The sequence below is a fragment of the Bubalus bubalis genome, chromosome 2 (assembly GCF_019923935.1).
Source record: "Bubalus bubalis isolate 160015118507 breed Murrah chromosome 2, NDDB_SH_1, whole genome shotgun sequence".
NCBI classification, from domain to species: Eukaryota; Metazoa; Chordata; class Mammalia; order Artiodactyla; family Bovidae; genus Bubalus; species Bubalus bubalis.
In genome coordinates this window covers 68,282,639-68,308,676 of record NC_059158.1, presented here as the reverse complement: position 1 = coordinate 68,308,676, position 26,038 = coordinate 68,282,639, and positions in this window count along the sequence as shown.

Below are 26,038 nucleotides of genomic sequence, written 5' to 3'. Positions count from 1 at the left end.
CATCATCAAAAAAGGCAAGAGAATTCCAGAAAAACATTTATTTCTGCTTTATTGACTGTGCCAAAGCCTTTGACTGTGTAGATCACAACAAAATGTGGAAAATTCTTAAAGAGATGGGAATACCATACCACCTGACCTGCCTCATGAGAAATCTGTATGCAGATCAAGAAGCAATAGTTAGAACTGGACATGGAAAAACAGACTGGTTCCAAATTGGGAAAGGAGTACACCAAGTCTGCATATTGTCACCCTGCTCATTTAACTTGTATGCAGAGTACATCATGTGAAATGCTGGGCTGGATGAAGCACAAGCTGGAATCAAGATTGCCATGAGAAATATCAATAACCTCAGATATGCAGATGACACCACACTTATGGCAGAAAGTGAAGAGGAACTAAAGATCCTCTTGATGAAAGTGCAAGAGGAGAGTGAAAAAGCTGGCTTAAGACTTAACATTCAGAAAACTAAGATCATGGCATCTAGTCCCATCACTTCGTGGCAAATAGATGGGGAAACAATGTAAACAGTGAAAGACTTTATTTTGGGGGGCTCCAAAATCACTGGAAATGGTGACTGAAGCCATGAAATTAAAAGACACTTGCTCCGTGTAATAAAAGTTATGACCAACCTAGACAGCATACTAAAAAGCAGAGACATTACTTTGCCAATGAAGGTCCATCAAGTCAAAGGTCTGGTTTTTCCAGTAGTCATGTATGGATGTAAAAGCTGGACTATAAAGAAAGCTGAGTGCCAAAAAATTGATGCCTTTGAACTGTGGTGTTGAAGAAGACTCCCTTGGATTGCAAGGAGATCCAACCAGTCCACCCTAAAGGAAATCATTCCTGAATATTCATTGGAAGGACTGATGATGAAGCTCCAATAATTTGGCCACCTGATGTGAAGAACTGACTCATTTGAAAAGAGCCTGTTGCTGGGAAAGATTGAAGGTGGGAGGAGAAGGGGACGACAGAGGATGAGATGGTTGGATGGCATCACTGACTCAATGGACATGAGTTTGAGCAAGCTCTGGGAGTTGGTGATGGACAGGGAATCCTGGCGTGCTGCAGTCCTTGGGGTTGCAAAGAGTCAGACACAACTGAGTGACCGAACTGAACTGACCAAAATACTAAATCCGAGGGTTTTTATGTATTGTAAGTATTCGATGTCAAACAGCCAATTTCATATGAAATAAATTGGATATATTGCATATGTAGAACAATTCTGCCTAGCTTAAGCACATATATGCATACATGCATACTCTCTTCCAATTTATTTGATTCTTTCATCTTTTTTTAAACAAATTGTATTGATATTTGTACATAATGATTCATTCTATAAGCATTAGAAATTTGGTGTTCCTATCTAAGGAAATAGTTGGGACTTCTCACTTTTATCCAGTTAAGTCTTCTTTCAGTAAGATATTAGTGTTAGAATTTTAATACTTATAGTAGTACTTACAGAGGTGATGGTTTCTTGAACTCTCACCATTACCTAAATTCAAACAGTACAGCAAGGTAGGAACTAGTCCTCAGGACATACTCGATTCCTAGGCATTTGACACTTATAACACTTGAAGATTTGACAGGGTATTTAAGCAGTTGGCACAAGCTGACATGAGGACTGCTTAACTTGCAGAGTATCTAGTGGAAAGTTGAAGTCTGCTGAATTGGATATCAGAAATCCAGAGAGCCAAGAATCCTATTTTAGTTCTGGTTCACATCATGACAAGCTGCATAGCCCTAGGCAAATTGGCAGCTTTCTTCCCCAATAGTAGAAATGATGCCCACTGGTCTCAGATGTGTAGAGATAATTAATATTTTGGAAATATCCTGAGATCTAGACATGTACAACATTTTCCCCTGCAAGATATTTTTATATGTTTATCAATCTAGGACTCTCAGTCAGAAACCTTTGAAACAAATGTTTTCCTCTCCCTCTCCTTCATTTTTTTCCCCCAATAGTCTTAATGTACTAATAGATAATAGACCTGTTGACTTTTTTTTTTACCAGCCAAGAAAATTCCTGGAAGATGTTCATTAGAATGAACAGGTCACCATATCTTAATCCTGTGCTTAGTCTCTCAGTCGTGTCTGACTCTTTGTGACCCCCATGGACTGCAGCCCACCAGGCTCCTCTTTCCATGGGGATTCTCCAGGCAAGAATATTGGAGTAGGTTGCCATGCCCTCCTCCAGGGGATCCTCCCAACCCAGGGATCAAACCCAGGCATATTCACATTGTAGGCATATTCTTTACTGACTCAGCCACAGGAAAGCCCTGGTTCACCACTGTTCATTGTTGTCTTTTCAGAAGACCTTAAAGTATTTACTATTTGACATGGGGTTTGGGAGTACCTATTCAACTGATAAGCATTTTGCATTTAAAATGAAGAGATAATCAGAAGAGAAGAGATCTATCAGCTCTTATACACTGAAATTTCTTGGGAACTGGATCTGTGCTTAGGTCATTTCTGTACACTACATGAGGCCAAGCAGAGAATTTTGCACTAGGATGATTCTTCAAATGTTTAGATTCACTTGATTTAAATGCATGCACTTAATTTGCTTTATTTTATGATACATTAAAAATGTCAATATGGTTTTGAAATTTTGGAAATCCTAGCACAGATTTTGAATGAGTCTGGTTCTGTTTGTGCAATGTAGATGACTTTTCAACCACTGGAACTTATTTACGGGCCTCTTATGGGCTTCCCTGGTGCTCAGATGGTAAAGAATCTGCCTGCAATGCCAGAGACCTGGGTTCAATCCTTGGGTCAGGAAGATCCCTTGGAGAAGGGAATGGCAACCTAGTCCAGTATTCTTGCCTGGAAAATCCCATGTACAGAGGAGCCTGGTGGGCTACAGTCCATGGTGTTGCAAAGAGTCGGACATGACTGAGAGATTGACGCTTCCACTTTCACATAAAGTCCTACACTTTTCAAAAAAAGTTCCCAAAGTATGACAAATTTGATTGGGTATCCCAGACTAAGTGATTTGGGCAGCACTGACCTATAGGAACGGAGAAGGCAATGGCACCCCACTCCAGTACTCTTGCCTGGAAAATCCCATGGACGGAGGAGCCTGGTAGGCTGCAGTCCATGGGGTCACTAAGAGTCAGGCACGACTGAGCGACTTCACTTTCACTTTTCACTTTCATGCACCGGAGAAGGCAATGGCAACCCACTCCAGTACTCTTGCCTGGAGAATCCCAGGGACAGAGGAGCCTAGTGGGCTACCATCTATGGGGTCACACAGAGTCGAACATGACTGAAGCGACTTAGAAGCAGCAGCAGCAGCAGCAGCAGCAGCAGCAGCAGCAGCAGACCTATAGGAACTTGACTGGAGTATGCCACAGGAACCCATGAATTTAAACCTTGAAAGACCTGATATTCATCGATATGCATTCATACAGTCCCTCACTAGACTGCAACCAGCTAGAAGTCCGCTTTTCCCTATTCTTTCTTTACCCCCCAGGCCACACCTTTAGCCCTACCAAACTATTTTTAGTCCAGAAACATGCTAGCCTCTTTCCCAGCACCAAACATTCGCATATTTTTTCCATTTACTTACATTGCTTCCTATGTTTTCTTCACATTCAAGTCTCACTGGTCTTTCAAGGACACTGGGCATAACCCCCCTAGAGAATCCTACTTGACTTACCCAGTGTAGACTAGGTGCCTTTCTTATCCGCATGCCCAACAGTTAATACCCTGTATGGTGAAGATTTATTTTCTTGTCTCCTTGAGAGAAGAAACTGTGCCATTTATCTTGCCTTTCATGGCATATAGTGATTAATCAGTAAGTGTGTACTGAATGCCTTTCTGAATGAATGGATACCTTTTCATTTTAAGGCTGCCCTTGACATCCATTTTATCCAGAATTGATATTATCAACATGAATAGTATAAATAGTGGTGGTCACTCCTACCTTTTCACAGCTGGGGCAGTCAAGAGGTACATGGACAAATGATTATGGGTTCTTGTCCCTTGTCCGTTTAATTTTAGCCACTTACTTCATGCGACGAAGACAATGCTTATTTCACAAACAAGTACTGAGTCTATGCTATTAGCCTGGCACTGAGGAAACCAATATAAAGATGTCTTTGTTTTCAAGGAGTTTAGAGCTGAGTTGAGACAACCATTATAACAAATGATCAGTGTTCTAATGCAAGAGTGTTCAATGAGGATGTGTCATGAAAGAACAGAAGAAGGAGCATTATTTTTTACCTTAGAGAGGTCAGGGGAAACTTTACCCAGAAGGTTACATTTAAGCTGGGTTTAATCAGAGAGAAGTGGTATTTCTAGGCAAAGAAAATATCATGTACAAAGACAGGAAAGAGTGAAACTGCTATCATGCTCATAGCTTGACTAAGATTCAACCTTTTTTTTTTTTTTCCAGTTCAGGCAAATACCTTATAAAGCTGGAATAATAATTCCTTTTTTATAGCAGTGTTCTTCCAAGGGGCTGTTACTTAGAAGAGTAAATTGGATTTAGAGAAGATTCAATATTTTAATAGCAGAGCTTCAAAGACAAAATCTTCACTGTATTCAAAGGCAGAATCATATTTTGGTAAGGTGCTATTCTGCTCATTCATTGAGTATAGTACTGTTTGCTCTAAGGAGGAAGATGGAGCTAATGGCTACTAGGTCCTGCATCCTTCCATCTCCTATCCCCACTGTTCCACAACAAAACCTGAAATGGCATGACGACCATGGAGAAGGACTTGGTAGCTCTTCCCAACAGTGGTGTCAGTAAAAAGGAGTCTGTAAACAAAATGTAGTGCTTTTAGAAGGTAAGGAGGTGGCAAACCAAGATGCCTTGACATAGGGATAAATAATATTTATCTGTGTGCAAGTTGCACAGTGACCTTGAAAAACAATTTTCAGGACCAAGCATGATATGTTGGTCATGTTAGAGTGCCTTTTGGGAACTCATTAAGCCCCCCTTGAAAGAGGAATGGCAGCATGTGTGAGCTTTCCTCCACTAGAGAACAGTATACACAAGAGTACATTATCAAGGGATTCCAACATGCCTCATGTATATTCTTTCTGCTGCTGCTGCTGCTGCTGCTAAGTCGCTTCAGTCGTGTCCGACTCTGTGCGACCCCATAGACGGCAGCCCACCAGGCTCCCCCGTCCCTGGGATTCTCCAGGCAAGAACACTGGAGTGGGTTGCCATTTCCTTCTCCGATGCATGAAGTGAAAATTGAAAGTGAGGTCACTCAGTCGTGTTCGACTCTTAGCGACCCTGTGGACTGCAGCCTACCAGGCTCCTCCATCCATGGGATTTTCCAAGCAAGAGTACTGGAGTGGGGTGCCATTGCCTTCTCCAATATTCTTTCTAGGTTTCTGAGATAACCATAAGTAATTTTATGAACAAAACATGATTTTATGATTGCCCCCAGGTATATGATAAAGCCAAACATTACCATGACGAAACATCCACTTTATGTTTCCCTTCTCTGTGGAGCCTTGCTTGCTTCTCTCTAATACCAGAGCTGCCCTGACCAATGATATGGCGCTGTATGAGTCAGGTAAAGCAAAGTCACCACACTGTCCCTGATTTGAAAACATGAACAGATTTTCCTCTTTGATTTATAAATTTCACAGGTTATATTTGGGAAAGTGGCTGTCAGAGATTAAATTCGAAACATCAGATTATCGTTTTTGTCATTGTTGTTCTAGCTATACACACTAATTAGTGTGGTAACAGGTTGCATGGTGACAGGCTGCCAAAAATGGCCCACACTGCTTTGGTGGAAGAAGAATTATGAAAGACAAGAGGTGTTAGGAATATGAGAGCATAGTGTTCTTGATGATTTGTTGGTCCTAGATTTCTCCACATATTCCTTTTGGATAGAAGAATGCAGGGATTCACATTTGTACAAAACACCAGAATAAGATAATTTTATTTTATTTTTTAAAGGATCTGAATTTGTGGCCTGAGCAGCAATTCATTCTTTCTGTTATTTCAGTTTCTTGTGCCTACTCTAGCCCCCTGAACATTTTCTCTGTCTTGGTCTTTTCCTTTCCACTTATTCAAATTTTCTCCGATTACTCAATTACTATTTAGTATATCTTATTATTCTAGTTTGCACTGATTATTTTCTTCTTTTAGCAGCTGTTTTACTTCTTGCTTGTCATATATAGTATTTAATCTGTAGTTGTATATTCTTAATTGGTTGAAGTGTTTTAAGTTCACCTTTTATAATTGAAAAATATAATAAAAATATTATATACATTTCATATCTTCCATAGTATCCAAAAATGTCTTGTTGATTTCAGTACATTTAGTTTAAACCAGATGAATCTTTAGCGATCAACAAATAGTATCTCTTACTTGTAAAATAATTTTTATACTTCAAAACACTTCCACATAAAAAACACTTCCACATATATTGTTTCATTTGATTCTTAAAGTAACTTTGTGATGTATGAAGACTACATAATTTAATTTTCATATAAAAATATACAAAGAAACTAATAGCAATGGAACCAATGGACCAAAGTTCCATAGTTTGCATGTGATAGAGGCAGGGCTAAGTGGTAGACCTTCTAATACATAATATTCAGGGAGAAATACATTTGCCTCAGTTTGTAGAATGGTTTATTGAGCCAATGTCAGCATGCTACCATTAAATTTGACTTTTGGGCATTTAAAAGGACATTTCTTGACAAGGGAAAATGGGCAAGAAAGTATTATGTCGCTCTAAGAAGGAAATGGTATAGAAGTTCTTGCTCAGTCCTCCCAACTGGGAGAAACTTAAAAGCTAATTTGAACATAGTCCCAATTTGTCACATTATTTTTTCCCCAAGAAATTGAGGAAGGAACTATATGTAATTGCCAGGTCAAAATAGCACCAGATGTGTGTGACTTACAACAGCAAATTACAGCAGGGGCTTTCTAAGTACTGCATATAAGGACATATGTCTTATTAAATCCATATTACCCAAGAAGAATTAGACATATATGGCACACAGTAAAGCTATTTTAAGGAGGAGACAAATGGGAAACAGATATCTGTTTTTTTATAGAGATTCGCTGGGAAATGGCATTTAGGAAAGAAATCTGTGTTAATTTTCATTGATTTTTTAAAAAATCATTTTATTATTTTGAGGTTATTTGAACTCCTAGTAGATTGTAGAAATTTTTCTATATAAAACTCAATACAATTATTGTCTGTAGTACTCACCAAAGAAAATGTGAAGTAATTCTCTATCCCAAATATTTTATTGACATTGAACATTATTCTTTGTGCAAAGAGAATGATGCCTTTTGTCTGCCTTTTGTCAGATTTGTCATATCTTTGGCATAAGAATTCAGCATCTTTAATCGCCTTTCTGGCAGTAAGTGGCAAAATCTCCTAATTTAGGTTCTATGGTTTCCACGCCCCATAGTGTCACTCAAATGAAGGGAGTAATTAGCAATTAGATTAGCTGCAAAGAGAGAAGGGATAGCAGTGGGTCCTGGAGAAATCACAAACCATGTACTCAGATTTCTAAATGTTTTAGTTGGAGTCATTTAATCATAAAATACATAACTTGAAAAGTCACTGAATATCATGAGTTCAAACTTCTCATTTTTGGATGAGGAGACAGAAAGGTTAAGACTCTTGCTTAAAGACAGTTCTTTGAACAGTGTTTCTTAACAATGTCTCAACAGTTACTCAATCTCAGCTATACATTTAATTCACTTCTAGTACAGTATTTCATCTCCCTACCCTCCCTCCCTGCTGCCACAAAAACTTTCTCTGAAAAATGATCAGTGATCAGATTGTGTTTACAAATAGTAGATTACCCTCCTTAGACATTCACAGTTCTCATTGGAACTTTATTACAAATTCTCATGCATTTTTCATGTTAGCAAGTTTATATTTATTTATACCATCATTTGATAGATGGTCATCTCCCTTGAATGAACTGAAATTTACATGAGGACAAGCATTGTTTCCATTTTTGTCCACCATTGGATCCCTAATATGTAATACACTGATATGCTAACATATACCAATCAATAATCTTATAGCTTGACATATCAAAGAGATGTTCCCCTATGAGAACTTGTTCAATAAGGAAAAAAATTGATTAACTTTAGCTCAAAATTTCCTGAAACTACTTGGTAACACACTCATTTATTTCTTAATTTAGCACCTATCAATGTCTTGCTTTATCACAAATGAACTCAGCTCTTTGAGTTACATGGAAAACAGGAAATCTACATTTATAATGCATTTGAATGTGATTTTTTCATATATACCTTCTTAAACAAATGAAAATAAAGTTTAAATATAAAATAGAAATCCTTTTAAGACTGAGTGAGGGAACATCATTAACACCCCAATATTTGGTTGCTGTATGCCTAGTCTTTCAGTAGTGTCCAACTCTTTGTGATCCCATGGACTGTAGCCCTCCAGGCTCCTCTACCCATGGGATTCTCCAGGAAAGTATACTGGAGTGGGTTGCCATACCCTCCTTCAGGGCATCTTCTCAACCCAGGAATGGAACCCATGTCTCCTGCATTGCAGGTGGATTCTTTACCATTTGAGCCACTATTAAGTTGGTCTTAAAATTATTTTCTAATACATTAGGTGGATTGGATTGTTGTTATTCAGTCACTCCGTCATGTCCGACCCTTTGCAACCCCATGGTCTGCAGCACGCCAGACTTCCCTGCCCTTCACCATCTCCTGGAGTTTGCTCAAACTCATGCCCATTGAGTCGGTGATGCCATCCAAACACCTTGTTCTCTGCTTTCCCTGTCTCCTGGACGCATTGGATGGAATCACATTATTGGTAAATGCTAAATCTTACAGTTTAATGTATTGACCAATGTCATTTTGAGTTTCAACTGGAATGTTAAGTTTATATACCAAAGCATCTTCCCTTAGCCAGGGTTACCTATAAAGCAGGCTTCATCAGTGTTCTTGTTAGAGACTGCAAATCCACAGGATAAAAGTGAGAGATACAATGGCAGTGAAACAGGGAGAGACCAGATTAGAAGATGTCTAAACAGGCCATCCAGATCACCTGATCCAAGAGATCTATTCCCCAAAGAGTCATATCAACTGTATCTTTGGACCTGTGCAATGGGGAGGGAGACAGATAAATAATTTTCTAGTCATTTCCATTTCCCACTCTGAGTTGGGCATGCTTGGTTCTTTGCAGGCTCCCCCATCCTCAGCAGTGGGAAAGCCCTGGAGGCAGTAAGAGAAAGAGAGATAGAACATGGGGTAACCTACACAACTCTGTGAGCAGATTGTGCCTGTATGAGGTTGGCTGGAGCCCACTCACAGCTGGGGCCTGCGGTGGTTCCAGAACAAGAGACAGTGGTGGCTGAGAGAGTGGAGAGGTATTGGTACAGACGGATGGCTGATACATCTGATAATGGTATAGTCAGAAGATAAAATGTAAAGCTTCTTATCTAGTCTCCCTGGATTTTTTGATGACTCATCTTTATTGCAACGCTAGACATGTTGATGAAGACACTTTAGTAGGGATACTTGAAATGTCCTGTCAAGATGTAAAACCTTTAACAAAAATTACAAAGTGACATAAGCAATAGATATTCTTGATTCCTTTTATTATGTGTTTCTGACTCCATACTATTATATGGCTTAGGAGTGGGGAGAGGCAGAGGGATATAGCACAAAGAGGAAGGCCAGGGCTCATTTAGAAATAGGAGGTAACAGCAGAGGAGGGGAAGCTAATGAACAAAGAGGAAGATGTGATATTCAAAGAGGAAACAAAGATAGGGGATTGTGTGGAAGTTGGGCACACTATGATTGGCAGCACTTACTTCATCTTTTTTGATATCAAGGCGGTGAAAATGTGTCAAAATGTGATCATTTCCTTTAACAGCCAAGGAAAATGTGTCTAATCAGCTGTATGTCTCTGGATAAGCTTTTTACTTTAATGGGCATTCCTTTACCTGGAAACCTAAGGATTTGGATCTCATCAGAGAATTTCTAAGGTCCTGTCTGACTATAGAAAAACAGGATTGTAGCTGACATTAGTTGAGAGTTTCTGCTGAAGTACAAATTCTTTTAGTGATGTTTGTGGTTTAAACTCATTTAGTAATGCTTCCAGGGTAGGTAATGTTTGGAACACAGCCTTGCTGTCCCTCTAACTATTCCTTGAACCTGGGCCAGCGGCATTAACAGTCCCCAGCAGTGGGGGAATGTAACCCAGCTGCAGGCTGAGAAGCTCGACTCCAGAGACCTGCACTGCTTGTTATCTGTGGAGCTGTGTTTCCAGTTTTTTGGGGGGAGGGGGCAGGGGGAAGGTGGTGGGGGGCCACACAGTGCAGCATGTGGAATCTTAGTTCCCTGACCATGGATCAAACCACACCACCCTCATTGGAAACATGGAGTCTTAACACTGGACTGCCAGGGAAGTCCCTCCATTTTAATTTTGCTCCAGAAGCTCATGGGAAAAGTCCTTTGGCTCCAATCCTTAAAGCTTACTTGAACAAATTTCCCCTTGGAACAAAGATTTTTACCTCTTTTTTATCTTCCTCATTGTTGTTTGGGAAAAGAATTAGTTTATACTTACTTAAAACCTAAATCATATGAGACAAAAAACTTAAGCAGAACCAAATGAAGTTATAGCAATGTCAAAGCACAGACCAATGTAGCAATTGTTAAAACAAAAAGTTCATTAAGAAAACCGCAAGTAAGCAATGTATCTATAAAATAGAGGTAATCAGATAAAATTATCAGGATTAATCACAAGTATTGTTCTGCATGTTGATATCTACTCAATATTTGAGAGATTCTGTCTTGGATTCCCATAATGTGTTGCATGGTTAAAACTATTGTGCTCAAAAAGATGATGATGTTCTTAAAGTAGTAGATGCTTTAAAATTCAATTAAATAGAAGATAAAACAGAGATGAAGCCCCAGCTGCATATACCAGTGTGAGGAGAGTTTTGGTTTCTCTTGTGGTACTAATAAGTCTTCAGTTTTCCTTGAACTCTTTACTGGTCAATGGCATGTACTTGCCTGGCTGGAGATCAGGGGAGATCTGTAACCAGAGCATGGTTTTCCTCTTATGTGGTATCAGTCCTGGAACCTTGGCTGCATTGGCACTCTTCTTTGGCAAAAGTAACCAGTAGAACCCAATAGGAAATTCCTGCAAGCTGTCACGATCCCTTACTATTACACAATGAAATATGTCCTTCAGGGGTCTACCTCCACTCCTAAATAAGGAGAAGTCTTGGTTGATTTTTGTGTCTCTGTTCCAAATGAATAAACATCCACATCCTTAGTATTTATTTGGCAGTATTCTGTGGAAGCTGTACTGCAAGTTTTTCAAGTGTGGAAAAAAGTACATAATCCAATATTTTAGACCACAGCCTTGGAAACAGCTGGGACTCTAGTGCAGTTGCACTAAAAATCACCTTAATTTAATTCTTACTAAGAAAAAAGATATCCTGTTTTGGATTTCCCTTGGATCCTTGTTCTTATGGTGCCTGATTTCATCCACGGCATTAATCCCTACACATTGTATACAGCCATGAATATATATTCATAAAATTCTCTCTTCTCTCCAAATAACTGCTTGGATCAAGGAAGTAACATTCTCCAAGCAATACCATTTTGTGCCCTTGCTATTTTGAGATGGTGCATGTGAAGGAACTTTTAAAAGTGTATAAGTGCCATGTGAACATACGGGAACATTATCATTACAAAGCTATCTGTTCGTATTTTTAACTGAGAGAAGGCTTTGAAATCTCCATCTAAGAAGTTTGGGAAATGGATATAATATTCAGGTTGAAAGTGTTATATCCATTGTTGTATAAGACAATGGTAATTCTTTAACTTTCTTATGGAAACAGCTGCAGGATCACCTGGGGATTCTTACTAAAATATTGATTCCTGGGCTATACACCTCAGAGCAGCTGCATCAGAACCTCTCAGGCTTGAATATCTATATTTTACATGATCCTGTGTTCCCTGAACAAACCAAAACCAGGGAATCACCACTCTGAGAGGAATTGTGCTCTTGGTTCTCTTTCTATTCACTCAAGGGCTAGAAATGCTGTTCATGTATTAGTTAAACCCCAGGACATTTTGTGGGCAGGTGATGGAATTCCCTGTATCATTATAAGCTAATAGGGGTAAATATTTTTTAAAATGTTTTCCTCTGATGGGAGCAGCAAGAGGACTTAGACTACTGTCTCTGAGGAGATCTGGGCCATCCTTCTCCTCTTTCATGACTCCTTCCAGGAAGGTGGGACAATGGAAAGAGGGTTCACAGCAAAAGCCCCAGCTAGTAATGCTGTCTGTGTCTCTTTGTCCTGTGATGTCCTCGGCACCAATCTCTTTCTCTCTGGAATCAGAAGAAATATGATGATGTGAATGTCAGAATTGGGGCCTAATGCCATAGTCTCAGCTCAAAGGACTCTTACATTAGAAGGGATCATGAGTGTTTAGGGTATTGGTTCTCATACATCAGAAATCAGCTGCATGGCTTATTAAACACAGTTTGCTGGGCTCCATCTGCAAAGCTTCTGATACAGTAGGTCGGAGATGGGCCCAAGAATTTGTGTGACTAACAAGCATCTAGGTGATGCCACTGGTCCCTAAACTGTCCAGTTAGAACCACAGGTTTAGAATAAGCTTCCAATTGCCAGCACAGATGAAAGTGATCTTCCAGGCAAATTGAAAGAAATGCACAGTTCCCCACTAACTCAATGAAGCTTGCCCAAATACACACAGCTGTATAATGTAAGTTTATTTTCGCTTTGGTTTTGCAATTCTAGCATCAAGCACTGGAAGTTATCAATATTACCTGGTTGGTTGCCCTAGATTCTGTTATTTTTTACCTTCCTCTGGACTCTTTTACCATCTTTGGTCAGAGCCAACCATGCCAGATTCTCCTCAGAGGATTCCTGGGGATATTTTTCAGCCAATCTGAATCATTCCAACTATGTGCTCTCAATTTATTCATTATATAAATTTTCATCTGCAGAAGGTTGTGTGTAGGAGAGTTGAAGTAAAACTAAAAGACAAAATACTCGTGCATGCACACACACACACAAAGCCAGGGTCTTATGTCACTTTCCTTCCTGATCAAGGCCCTTGAGACTACTAGGTAAATTCTTGATTGTATTTGTGGACTTCTGAAACCTAGAGTATGATAGAGTTAAATATTCAACAAATAAGAGGATAGAGCCCTTATTTTACTGAATATATATCGTAAATCTGGGTGAAAATTAAAGTAGCTCTTAGTGGAATTATCTCATACTCAAAGATTTAGGAGGAAATAAGAAGATCCATGTCTGAAACACTTTTGACTCCAAGATCCAGGTTTGCACAAAAGCAGAGGGAGTAGCCCGGGGAAGGTGAAAAGCCTTCTGAATTTGTCATATGAACTGATAACTATTGTCGGGGCTTTGAAAGAAAAATCTCAAACTCAGTGAGGAATGAAATAAGCTTAAAATTCAGTTTTTGATCTTTTAGTTAGAATAGGAATTCTAGAAAAAAGTAAGAAAAAGGAGCAGAAAAAGTAGCAGCTTTAACCCTTCATATGATAGAAAAGAAACGAACATTAGAAGCAGGCCAAGTTTTAAAAAAATCAGCAGACAGGAAAGAAGTAGAGACATACTGTAGAAACCTGTAGGGGAACATCAGACAACACAGCCTGTTCTGTTATGGAACTCTCCAGCTCAGCCCAGGGTGACTTTCTCCTGGCCCCGAGATGTTGGGGAGGAGGGACAGGCATTTTTTTTTTTTTCTCTTTCCCAGGCATAGAAGTAAAGCTGTAGTTATCTTCCTCTTTCTCTTCTTCATGACCAGTCATACTTGGCCTTGATCTTTTCATATCAAAATGATTATACCTTAGACAAGACTTTGGAATGGGGGTATATAAAGCATTCCTGTTCTGGGTCAGTTGCAATGACCACTCTTGGGTAAAAGTCCTCTGTTCATTGCACACACACACACCCATATGGTTCCGACCAGCACTCTGGCATTCCACATAGCAGTGTGGAATTTGTGCAACATTTCTCATCTAATACTAATTCCTTTACTTTGTTTTATTTTCAAGTTGTATGTTTCATCCAAAACATTTGCAGGGATAATTGATTGATTAAGAACAAGATGTGTGTATTGGGGTGTCTATTGGCCTTTTGACTTTCCTAAATTCTCTTTGCTCAGATTCTCTAAGGTTGGAAAAATCTGGCACAGAAAGAATTAAAATAAAAATTGCCATTTGCTCCACTCAGATGATTTCAGTCTTAATATGATTCCATCACACTTGATTCCATCACTTCTCTGCTAAAGCCGGGCACTATCAGGAAAATAACATTTTTCACTTAGGAATTATGCTAGTCCATTTTCTTCTGTTAGGAAAAATGTCAGGCCACTTTCTTCCAACTACCAGAATTTAAAGATAAATCTCTTCTTACACTTTCAGTTCAGTTCAATTCAGTCGCTCAATTGTGTCTGACTTTTGCGACCCCATGAACTGCAGCACGCCAGGTCTCCCTGTCCATCACCATCTCCCGGAGTTCACTCAAACTCATCGAGTCGGTGATGCCATCCAGAGTACATCTTACACTTTAGCATATATAAATAAAAGAACCCCGGTTAAAAGTGAATTCCAGAAAAATGACCAGTCATTTTTTTAGTGTATGTCCCATATAATATTTTGGGACATAGTATTGTATTAAAAGATCATACATTGTTCATCCACTTCATTCAGAATGATTCAAATGTGTTTTGTAGCTGAGTAATATTCCCTAGAGCCTGTTATACACAGTGAAGTATGTCAGAAAGAGAAAGACAATGGAATCTAGAAAGATGGTGCTGATGAACCTGTTTGCAGGGCAGCAATGGAGACACAGACATAGAGAACAGACTTGTGGAAACAGTAGGGGAAGGAGAGGTGGGATAAATGGAAAGAGTGGTATGGAAACATATGCATTACCGTATGTAAAATAGAGAGCAAGTGGGAATTTGCATGTGACACAGGGAGCTCAACCCAGTGCTCTGTGGCATCCAAGAGAGGTGGGATGGGGTGGGAGTTGGGAGTAGGGCTCAGGAGCGAGGCGATTCTGTGTACCTGTGGCTGATTCATGTTGATATATGGCAGAAACCAACACAATATTGTGAAGCAATTATCCTCTGCTTAAAATGAAAAGATTATAAAAAAAATTAAAAAAGAAATGATTATACACTGTTTATCAGAAATTAAAATTTAACCAGACATCCTGTTACCCAACCACTTTAGTATTACTTCTCCATGATCTACATCTGAAATCCTCAAGACTAACTTCACTTTAGATTCACTTGCACATGCACGCTCAGTCACTCAGTTGTGTCCAACTCTTTGTGACCCCATGGACTGTAGCCCACCAGGCTCCTCTGTCCATGATTTTTCAGGCAAGAATATTGGAGTGGATTTTCCTCTTCAGGGGATCTTTCTAACCCAGGGATCAAACCCACATCTCCTGTGTTTCCTGCATTGCAGGTGGATTCTTTATCCACTGAGCTGTTAGGAAGTCCAGATTCACCTGAGGCACTTAAATAAGACTTGTGCCCAGGGCCACCCCCAGACAAATTAAATCAGAAATGTTACAGGTGGAGTGTGGGAAAGGGCATTTGTTTCAACATTCTCAGGTAATTCTATTGTGCATTGAGTTGAAACTACTGGTTTACAGACTTTGGCCCATTATTTTCTATTTGTTTTTGTCTGTTCTGGCTGTTGAATGTTTTACACGTCTTCCAACTTTGCTATATCTTTGGAAAATTTTTGGTTCTTTGAACAGTTAGAACCTGGATTGTAAATAATGTAATCCTAATTCTTGAAACAGCAAGAAAAAGTGTGTGTGAGAGTGTATGCATTGACATATGGGCTGAGTAGAACCTAGATAGAGTAGGGAGCAAGCCCATGTGCTGTGTTGTAGAATTCCAAGGTAGTATCTTTGAGCAACATGATATTATATTTTTTAAACTGTACTAACAGCATAGAATTGCCCACATTTACATGGCAAAATGTGTGAATGTTTGAATATTTAGTGGAGAAGAACTATTAACAACTCTATTATTTAAGATTGAGTTTATAGTTCTAGCCAGAACTACTTTAATATACTAAGTAGATTTGGAGTCTCCTTAGGTTATGGGTTATCTTATCCCACAATAAGAGGTAGCTTGTGTGAATTTCACACATATTTCATAGGAATCATTAGATTCAGTCCATATTTTCACATGACACATCAGTGCAAAAGAATGTAGGATCTATCACAATAGGACTGTGACTAGGACCTTAATTTACTGATTGTGTTAATAATCCTTTTATAATTTTGGCAATTATTGGCAAATCATCTTCAAAGATTCACAATAGAGTTCTTATTGGATTTCTCCACCTAACCAACCACCCTTGCATTTATATGAGAAACTTCAGAATTGAGACTCAGTGGCATTTAAGTTGGAACCCTGCCTTCTGCATAAAGGAGAAAAACTTTCCTTAGATGTTAATGCTCTTGATATGCCAAGCCAAGGCAGGCCCTGGAATTAGAATAAGTTTTCCAAAAAGCAAGAAAGGATTTAACAGAGATGGAATGTTATACACAATCAAAAGCCAGACAAGACAAAAGCTCCTTAATCTCAGCTGTGTTGTGTGAAAAGACATCTGTATATTACAGAAGCTCTTTGGTTTGTGAGTTTATGTGATATTCAATGTATTTAAATTAATTATAAATCTTATAACATCTAGATCTCTTTTTATGTTGTTAGATTCATACTAAATAGATTTAATGGTTATATACAACTTCAAGTGTCTTATTTTTCCATCTCAGATAAAGCCTTACTTTACCTGTAGTTTAGACAGTTTGTTCTACTTAATTTTTAAAATCTTTTTAATTTTATAGTGTCTCATGATGCACATAAACTAGAAAAAATGAACATGCAATATTTCTCAATTGGACATGAGAAGAAGGATGGGGTATTTTCAAACATAAAAACTTCATTCCTCTAAATTATGACATCTGTACTTTAAGCTCCTCTGAAAAGACAACTGTCTTCTGGGAAAGACAGTTCATAGGAGGGAAACAGGACCTATCAGAAAAGCTGTTTACAATAAAACATTTTGACAGCTCGAGTAATTAAATAGGTTTCCCAGGTGCAAAGCCGTATCTTAAATGCCCCTCTGGCTATAATAGTACACAGATTTATCCTTCAAAAAAAATGTCTACTGTGAAAACAAGTTAATGAAAGGAAAGAAAACTAACTAAAATAATAATAAACTAAAGGTATTAGCAATTTCATTATCAAGACCTATCTAAATAAAATGAACTGATATTTTGCTTACCTTAACACTGAAAAATTTAGTGTCTGTTTCTTTTGAAGCTTTTGAGACAGGAAAAAAGAGATGTCCGTTTAAATCATAGATTTCTTGCTAAGCATGCATATACTTGCCTATGTGCAGCCATAAATAATTTGCCAAACCATTTCCTTCTTCCCCATAACTGAGTTTAGTATACTGACCATGGCACGTACATTAAAGGTAAGAGCTATAAAAGGATTAAAGAAGGTAGACTTCAACTACACATTGACAGTTGAATTGATTGGTTAAAATTCTATTGCATTTAGCCAAAGGCTACTGTATAGCTCATCTAGTAAAGGATTGTTGCTGGTTGTGCAACAGACATTCACTAATTGTGTAACAGACATTCACTAATTGTGTAATGAATGAAGGAACAGAGCAAAAAATGTTAAGGATTCCCAAGGAATTGTGGTTTTCTTTGTATTCTCATGTTTCTCTGTTTCATTAATGGGGGATTTGTGAAAATAATCCCTTTACTCAGGCATGTCATATTTGAGAGACATGCTTTTGTGTTTCTAAAATATATTGTGCATGACAAGAATTATTCCGTCAACAAATGTTTACTAAATATATAGATTTAGATAGTGTACATGGTAATCCCTTTGATACTTGTGTCTTCTATTTGCATGTGTGTGCACATATAGAGAGAGATAGAGAAGTTTGGCCTATTTTATTTCACGATTAACCATAGATAATATTATAGAGCATATTGAGCATATGTAGGAAGCAGGCACCAGAGCAACCATTTTAAAAACACTGTCTCATCTAATCCTCCAGAAAATGCTATAAAAGGCTTTGTATAATTATCCTCTTTTTAAGATGAGAAAACTGAGGCTTAGAGAAAGAAAGATGCCCAAGGTGGCACTATACTGGCACTGGGATTTGTACCCAGACGTCCTGACCCCAGACAGCAGAATCTTCATCACCACAAGAGAGTGTGGCACAGAGGGCTTATTTAATGATAATAATGGCACAACAAATGTAGAGAAGTTTTATCATAATTATAATAGGTCTTAGAAGAAGACCAGGGAATTATAAGAGAGGCAAGTTGGGGAGCATAATAAAACTCAGATGATTACGTTGGGGCTTAATTTTTGCACATTACCACAATAACTGCTACAGAAAACAATCTGCTAGTACATAGAGCACAGGATTTTGTTTTCTTGATTTTTAAAAAAATTTATTTATTTTCGTTGGAGGCTAATTACTTTACAGTATTGTAGTGGTTGAAATAGCAAGTAACTGACCTGAATCTTAAAGTACATATTGTCTTTGTCAGTAGATAGCAGCAGTTTTTGCATTCTAATAGATCAATGGAACAGGATAGGAAGTCCAGAGATAAATCTACACCTGTGATCACCTAATCTATGACAAAGGAGGTGAGAATATACAATTTGAGAAAAGACAGTCTCTTTCAATCAGTGATCCTGAGAAAACTGGACAGCTGTATCTAAGAGAATGAAATTAGAATGTTCTCTAACACCATATACAAAAATAAACTCAAAATGGATTAAAGACCTAAATGTAACACTGGATACTAAAAAACTCTTAGAGGAAAACATAAGCAGAACACTTTCTGGCATAAATTACAGCAAAATCTTTTTTGATCCACCTCTTAGGATAATGAAAATAAAAACAAAAATAAGCAAATGGGAACTAATTAAACTTAAAAGTTTTTGCAAAGCAAAGGAAACCAGAAACAAAATGAAAAGACAACACACAGGATGGGAGTACATATTTGGAAATGAAGCAACCAACAAGGGATTGACCTCCAAAACACACTGACAGTTCATGCTGCTCAATATAGAAAAAAGCAGGATTAGATTGCTAATCAAAAAATGGGTGGAAGATCTAGACAGACATTTCTCCAAAGAAGACAAACAGATGGCCAAGTAACACATGAATAGATGCTCAACATCACTAATTATTAGAGAAATGCAAATCAAAAATACAATAAGATATCACCACACACTTGTCAGAATGGCCATCATCAGAAAATCTACAAACAATAAACGCTGGAGAGGGTATGGAGTAAAGGGAATCCTCCTATACTGTTGGTGGGAATGGAAATTGGTGGAGCCTCTATTGAGAACAGTATGCTGTTGCTGCTGCTGCTAAGTCAGCTTCAGTCGTGTCTAACTCTGTGCGACCCCATAGACGGCAGCCCACGAGGCTTCCCTGTCCCTGGGATTCTCCAGGCAAGAACACTGGAGTGGGTTGCCATTTCCTTCTCCAGTGCATGAAAGTAAAAAGTGAAAGAGAAGTCGCTCGGTCGTGTCCGACCCTCAGCGACCCCATGGACTGCAGCCTACCAGGCTCCTCCATCCATGGGATTTTCCAGGCAAGAGTACTGGAGTGGGGTGCCATTGCCTTCTCCGGATATATGTATATGCATAAGTAATTTTCTTTGTTGTACACCTGAAAATGGACTTCCCAGGTGGTGCTAGTCATAAAAACCTGCCTGCCAATGCAGCAGACCTAAGAGATGCGGATTAAATCCCTGGCTTGGGAAGATCCCCTGGAGGAGGGCATGGCAACCCACTCCAGTATTCATCCTGGAGAAACCCCAGAGACAGAGGAGCCTGTAGGGCTAGAGTCCATAGGGTTGCAAAGAGTCGGAAGTGACTTGCACACACACACACACACACACACACACACACACACACACCTGAAAACAACACAACATTGTAAATTAACTATACCCCAATAAAAATTATTTTTTTTAAAAAAGAGCCAACTGTATGCAGTTGGAAATGACCTGAGTTGTTTTGACAACACAAGTCTGACATGCCCAACAGCGATAAGAGATGAGAAGGGAGAGCAAATCATGAAGGTGCTACAAGGTATGTTAAGAATTCTAGATTCTTCTAGCCAAACAGTAAATGAGATGATGGATGCAAAGGCTGTGAGATACAAGGGACCAATAAATCGAGCTATTGTTATCATCAGTGTAGTCATTATGATGAATGATAAGCACCTGGTGAAAAAATCTGAAAGGATTTTAAAAGAAGCAACTAGAGGGACTAATGTCAACATAAAATTTCCAACAAAAAAGAATCAAAATAGAAATAGATGTGTATATTTTTTAAGTTATCAACAAATGTATGCTGAACACCTACTGTGTGCCTTGCAATTTCTAAGTCCTTTACATGAATTAGCTGTTTCAGTGTTAGCTAGAATCTTATGAACAAAATACTATTAACATTTGCATTTACAGGTAGAGAAAAAGAGACAGAGAGTTCACACAACTGAGAAGGGAGAGAACCAGCGTTTGACTTAAGGTAGCCACTCCAGCTCTTTATGTTTAACAAGTGCCAGTTGCTGCCTTTCAAATATCTGTCTGTTTGAGGGCATAAACATATGTAGTTGTTCAGAGAAAAGATTAAGTTGCGGATATGCCACTGCTTGAACGTGTCTTCTACCTAAGCAGAATGCCCCCAAACTGAGAATACTCATAAAGTTCCTGTCCACTTTTTCTAGTGCATATTAGGTATCTTCCTTTGACCTCTTTGCTTTACCTACTGTGAAATTAGGACTTTAGCCCATGAAATAAGATGTATTCTGGAAGAGGTCATTTCAACATTAGTATCTGTTTTTCATCTTCTAAGATATGTATTAACAAAACAAGAGGGAAATAGACCTAATTTTAAAATTATATTTACTTTTTACTAATAAAAAGAATCCTTTGAGTTTTGAGGAATATTTCCTGTAAACCCTCCTGACCCTGGAATTATGATAAAATATCCAAACCCTCTTGACAGTGGAGCCTCAAATATCTGTCATCAAATTCCCTCTAGATCCTTTCAGCTGCTTATTTGATTGCCCAGCTGACCCAAAGTTCAACATTTTAAATCTCTTAAGTCTGTTTTTACCTAAGGGCATAGAGAAGGACTGCTTTAATTTATTCCTCTTCCTGCTACCACATCCCCATAGGATGCTCTCCTATCTGCACAGGATCATTTTATCTTCTCATTGAAAGTCAAGGAGGCTCCAAAGCCATTTCACTTACCAGGAGCAGGTGGTACCAGGTGTCGGAATACATGACTTTATTACTTTAGAAGAAGATACAAATCACCCAGGAAATGTTCTTGGGTCCACAGAGCAGCTGGGCTAATAAAGGATAGGGGTCTCAATAAGGGTAGCATTTTTTTTTTTTTTTAGAATAAGTACTTTTCTCACATACGTAGATTTCTCAAAGTATCTGTTCACATTATTAACTTAAAAGTCATGAAGAGGCTGGGTTTCTGTCACTTGCTTAGAGTTAATCATGCAGTTTAAAAAAAAAAAAAGGTCTTTGACTCACGTTTAATATCCCTTGACCCAGATAACATAAGCTTCAAACACCATGAAGCTCACTATTTAAAGTTCACACTTATGTTTCTGACTTATTTCAAGGAAAGGTAGTGGTTCCTAATTGTATGAAGTAGGAAGGCATGTAGGTCCCCATGAGCAAGTCTGGCATGAAAATGGCACCAATGAATGGGCAATATTAATTTTAATAGCTACTAAAGAAGTAGCTCCAGTGAGTCAGGTGATGCACACAAATGTGTTTTCTATAAACCTCCTGACACCCTTTATAGCCTTGTTCATAGATAAGTAGATTGAGTTTCAGAGAAATTAACTGACAGCTAGTTAAGTCTAAGCCACAACATTCTGATTCCCAAGGTCTTGTTTACATGTTGACTGCATGATATGCAGAAATTGCTCTAAGATATGCAGTAACATATAGCACTCAATAGTCTGCATGTTCAGGTGGAATAGAAGCTTTTATATTCTTAATGGAAGAGTTCTAGACCCTTAAGTCCCACGTTGGAGGATAAGTCTGCTTTCCATCCCACGACACAGAAAACTCCCTTCATAAACATTCAACATACTACCTGTTGATCATCCTTAGCTAGCAAAGTTAAATTCAAGAGAAGCAACAAACATAAGGAAAGGGAAACTAGTTTTGTATATAATTTTGTATAGTTAGTATGTATAGGGGACTATGCTAGCTTCAGGGACAGAGGAGGGCATAGAGTTATGGCAATGGTATATATTTATCACATGGGTGCTATTAAGATTCTGTTGGTTAGGAAATGGAAAGCAATTCAGGAAGAGAACACTGTATATTTGTTATCTTTTTATGGCTAAAACTGGTTCTTCCCATAGGAAGTTTACTTATGCTTTTCTTTTAATTTTATTTTTATTTGTTTGTTGGGATAGTTAATATATCACATACTTCAAGATTCAAAATGCCATATAATGAAGCCCTCCTGCAATTCTTGTTTTATCTCCCAGTTCTCCTCTAAACACTTAACAAGCATTACCAATTTTAAAGAATTTTTAGAAATGACCTTCCAGAACTTTACACAATAACTTATGAGACTATAAGTCTAACCTCTCCACCTACTAACTCCATTCCATTAAAAAAAATAACAATAATAAGTTGATTTTGGTCTCTGTTCATCTTAAAGGGCTTCCTTGGTGGCTCAATGATAAAGAATCTGCCTGCCAAGGAAGGAGACTTAGAAAAAAAAAATCTAAGGACACAGGGCAGCAGCCAAAGCTGGGGTTTTCCATCTCTTCAGAAGAAAACTAAGGCTAAAAAAATCATTCTAGGACAATTTAATTTACTTTCAGGACTGAGTCCACAGTGTTGATTCCAAACTTTTACAGCATTCTCCCTGAACCTGAACCAAAAAAACCTGCCTTAATCTGTCTACTCTCATCTTCCACCCAGTAGAAGTGGCATTGCCTTTGATCATGAAATTTCTTTGGCCATGGTCCAACTCCACTTACTCTAGGATGGTCCACAGTGATTCTTATTCCACTCCTCAATTTAATAATGAGTCCTACTCCCAGGGATGAGACAATGCTGGGAGCCAGCAGTCTCCCCCAATCCTAGAAAATGGCAGGACTTTTCTTACTTGAGGATTACAGAAATGATTGGGTGATTGAGGTTGAGATTACACAACTAAAATCAGAGCTTTTTAACCAATGCCAAGCACACACACACCACACACACACACACAAACACACACAGTCCTTTGGCTAAGCTTTATTTCTGAATGACTAAGAAACCTCCTCTAAAGTATGGTGAGTTGAGATCATTGAGTTACCAATTCAACTTGTTGGGTGAATGAGCCTTTTTAAATACACCTGGAAGAGAACTGCTGGAGAATGCAATAGCACCCCACTCCAGTACTCTTGCCTGGAAAATCCCATGGGCGGAGGAGCCTGGTGGGCTGCAGTCCATGGTGTCGCCAAGAGTCATACATAACTGAGCGACTTCACTTTCACTTTTCATTTTCATGCATTGGAGAAGGAAATGGCAACCCACTCCCATGTTCTTTCCTGGAGAATCCCAGGGATGGGGGACCCTGGTGGGCTGCCGTCTATGGGGTCGCACAGAGTCGGACACAACTGAAGCAACTTAGCAGCAGCAGCAGCAGGAAGAGAACTGCATTCTAAATATTCATTTTCTTATGTTCAGGGTTACAGACTTGCTGTGGTAGCCCTAAAACAAAGATATTTTGGCTGAGAAATAGGTGAGTGGGCCACATCTTTCTCTGTCAGCCTTAGGGAAACCTGTTTCCAATTTCTTAGCTCATATAATAGGAATCTATTTCCTCTAGTTGGGATTGAACTAGAATCCTAACTGGGCTTCCCTGGTGGCTCATCTGGTAAAGAATCCATCTGTAATGCGGGAGACCTGGGTTCAATCCCTGGGTTGGGAAGATCCCCTGGAGAAGGGAACAGCTACCCACTCCAGTATTCTGGCCTGGAAAATTCCATGAACTGTATAGAATCCCTACTAAATTGGATGTGATTTCCCTTAACATGTCTATAACCTGCTGTCAAAAAGTGCACACTACCTGTTTGAATATCTGGTCACATTTTTTTGAAGATCTTTTAACCTTTATTCTATCAAGTTAATTATTCCTGGGGAACTAAATGCCAAGATTGGCAGTGGTTCTGGTAGGACAATGACTTGGAACTAGTGAGAAATAAAAGAATTGTTCTCCTCTAAGAATGAAATGTAGTACAAGAGTTGAATCTGGAGGAAACTGTATATATATTTCTAATGTAGAAAGTCAACACCATTGATTGAATAGTAGTTTACCCTGCTACCTTAGGTTGGCTGTCTTGAGCTTGGTAAAACATAATAATAATAATCTTTTTTGTCAATTTCAGCCTTTAGCATAGACTTCCTGGAACTATTTTCACTCCTACCTCCTTTCTGACCTTAAGGATATAAAAAAAATGAAAGGAAGGAAGAAAGCCTTCAAATCTTATTAAGAGCCTTTGGTTATCCAAGAATGTTTTATTATCTTTACGGTATATAAAAGTTTACTTTATTCAAGATATTCTGGTGAACGTTTGTTTTTATGTAAAAAGCTCATGTATTTATATAATTTGTTGCTTATATTTTTTAAATATAAATTTATTTATTTCAATTGGAGGCTAATTACAATACTGTATTGGTTTTGCCATACATCAACATGAATCTGCCATGGGTATACACATGTTCCCCATCCTGAACCCCCCTCCCACCTCCCTCCCCATTCCATCCCTCTGGGTCATCCTAGTGCACCAGCCCCGAGCATCCTGTATCATGCATCGAACCTGGACTGGCGATTCGTGTCACATATGATATTATACATGTTTCAATGCCCTTCTCCCAAATCATCCCACCCTCGCCCTCTCCCACAGAGTCCGGGTTCCTGATGATACACATTCACAGATGAAAAATACACCTAGCAAAATTTGTTCATTTGGAATTATATTTTGTTTTATTTTGCTTATATTAACCACAAATGAATTACGACATAGAACTCTAATGTGTAACTTACCCTGTAAAAGGAGAGGTGTCGGATAAGTTCAGCACCTATCCAGTGTTCCTTTCTTTGCCCCACGATCTTGGGGCACCCAGGATGGCAATTCTCTGCATCCTTCCTCAAAGACTCTGTGGAACACAAGTTTGAAGACCTTTGCACCATATAAGTATATTACGATTCAATTTCCCCAAATCATTTCTATGCAGGGTTATAGGAACACTTCTATTAGTGAAGTTAGAAAATTTGTACTGTTACATGTGAGTTGCAGTAACTCAATGAGCAAAAGGTGGTTCCAGAGTATATCATTTTTAAAGTTTGTCAGTTTTTGCATTTGTCACATTGCAAGCTAATGAAAATTGCGGATACTGTGGGAGAAATAATCAATGAGGAATGTTTATTACAATGACACAATGTAGGGAACACATTAAAGCAAGCTATTTCTTACATTTCTATTCTTTCAAAATACATTGCTTTATTGTGCATTTATTCTTGCTTCTAAAGAAAGTGATTTGTACTTGTAAAATAATAAATATTCATCTTATATGGATTTTTAAAGGTGACTGATCTGTAAAAATCAATTACTGTCTTTTGCCAACTCGTGGACTGACATGATTGCCTTCATTTTCAAACACAAAATGACTGCATTAAAATAACATTAAGAGAGAAACATTGGCTGACACAGGAAGAGAAATTCTTAAATGAAAACTGTTCCAGCCAGCTTTAATCAGTTCCTATCACGCTTTTTATTATTGTGCAAATGGGCTCTATTAAAAGGAAAGCCAATTCCAGATGATGATACAAATAATTATAGCGGCCTTTAGCCTCTAGTTAGTGTTATTAACTAATGGTTTCAAAATATGTGATTTATTTCAGAAAGAACATTTTCCTTTAACA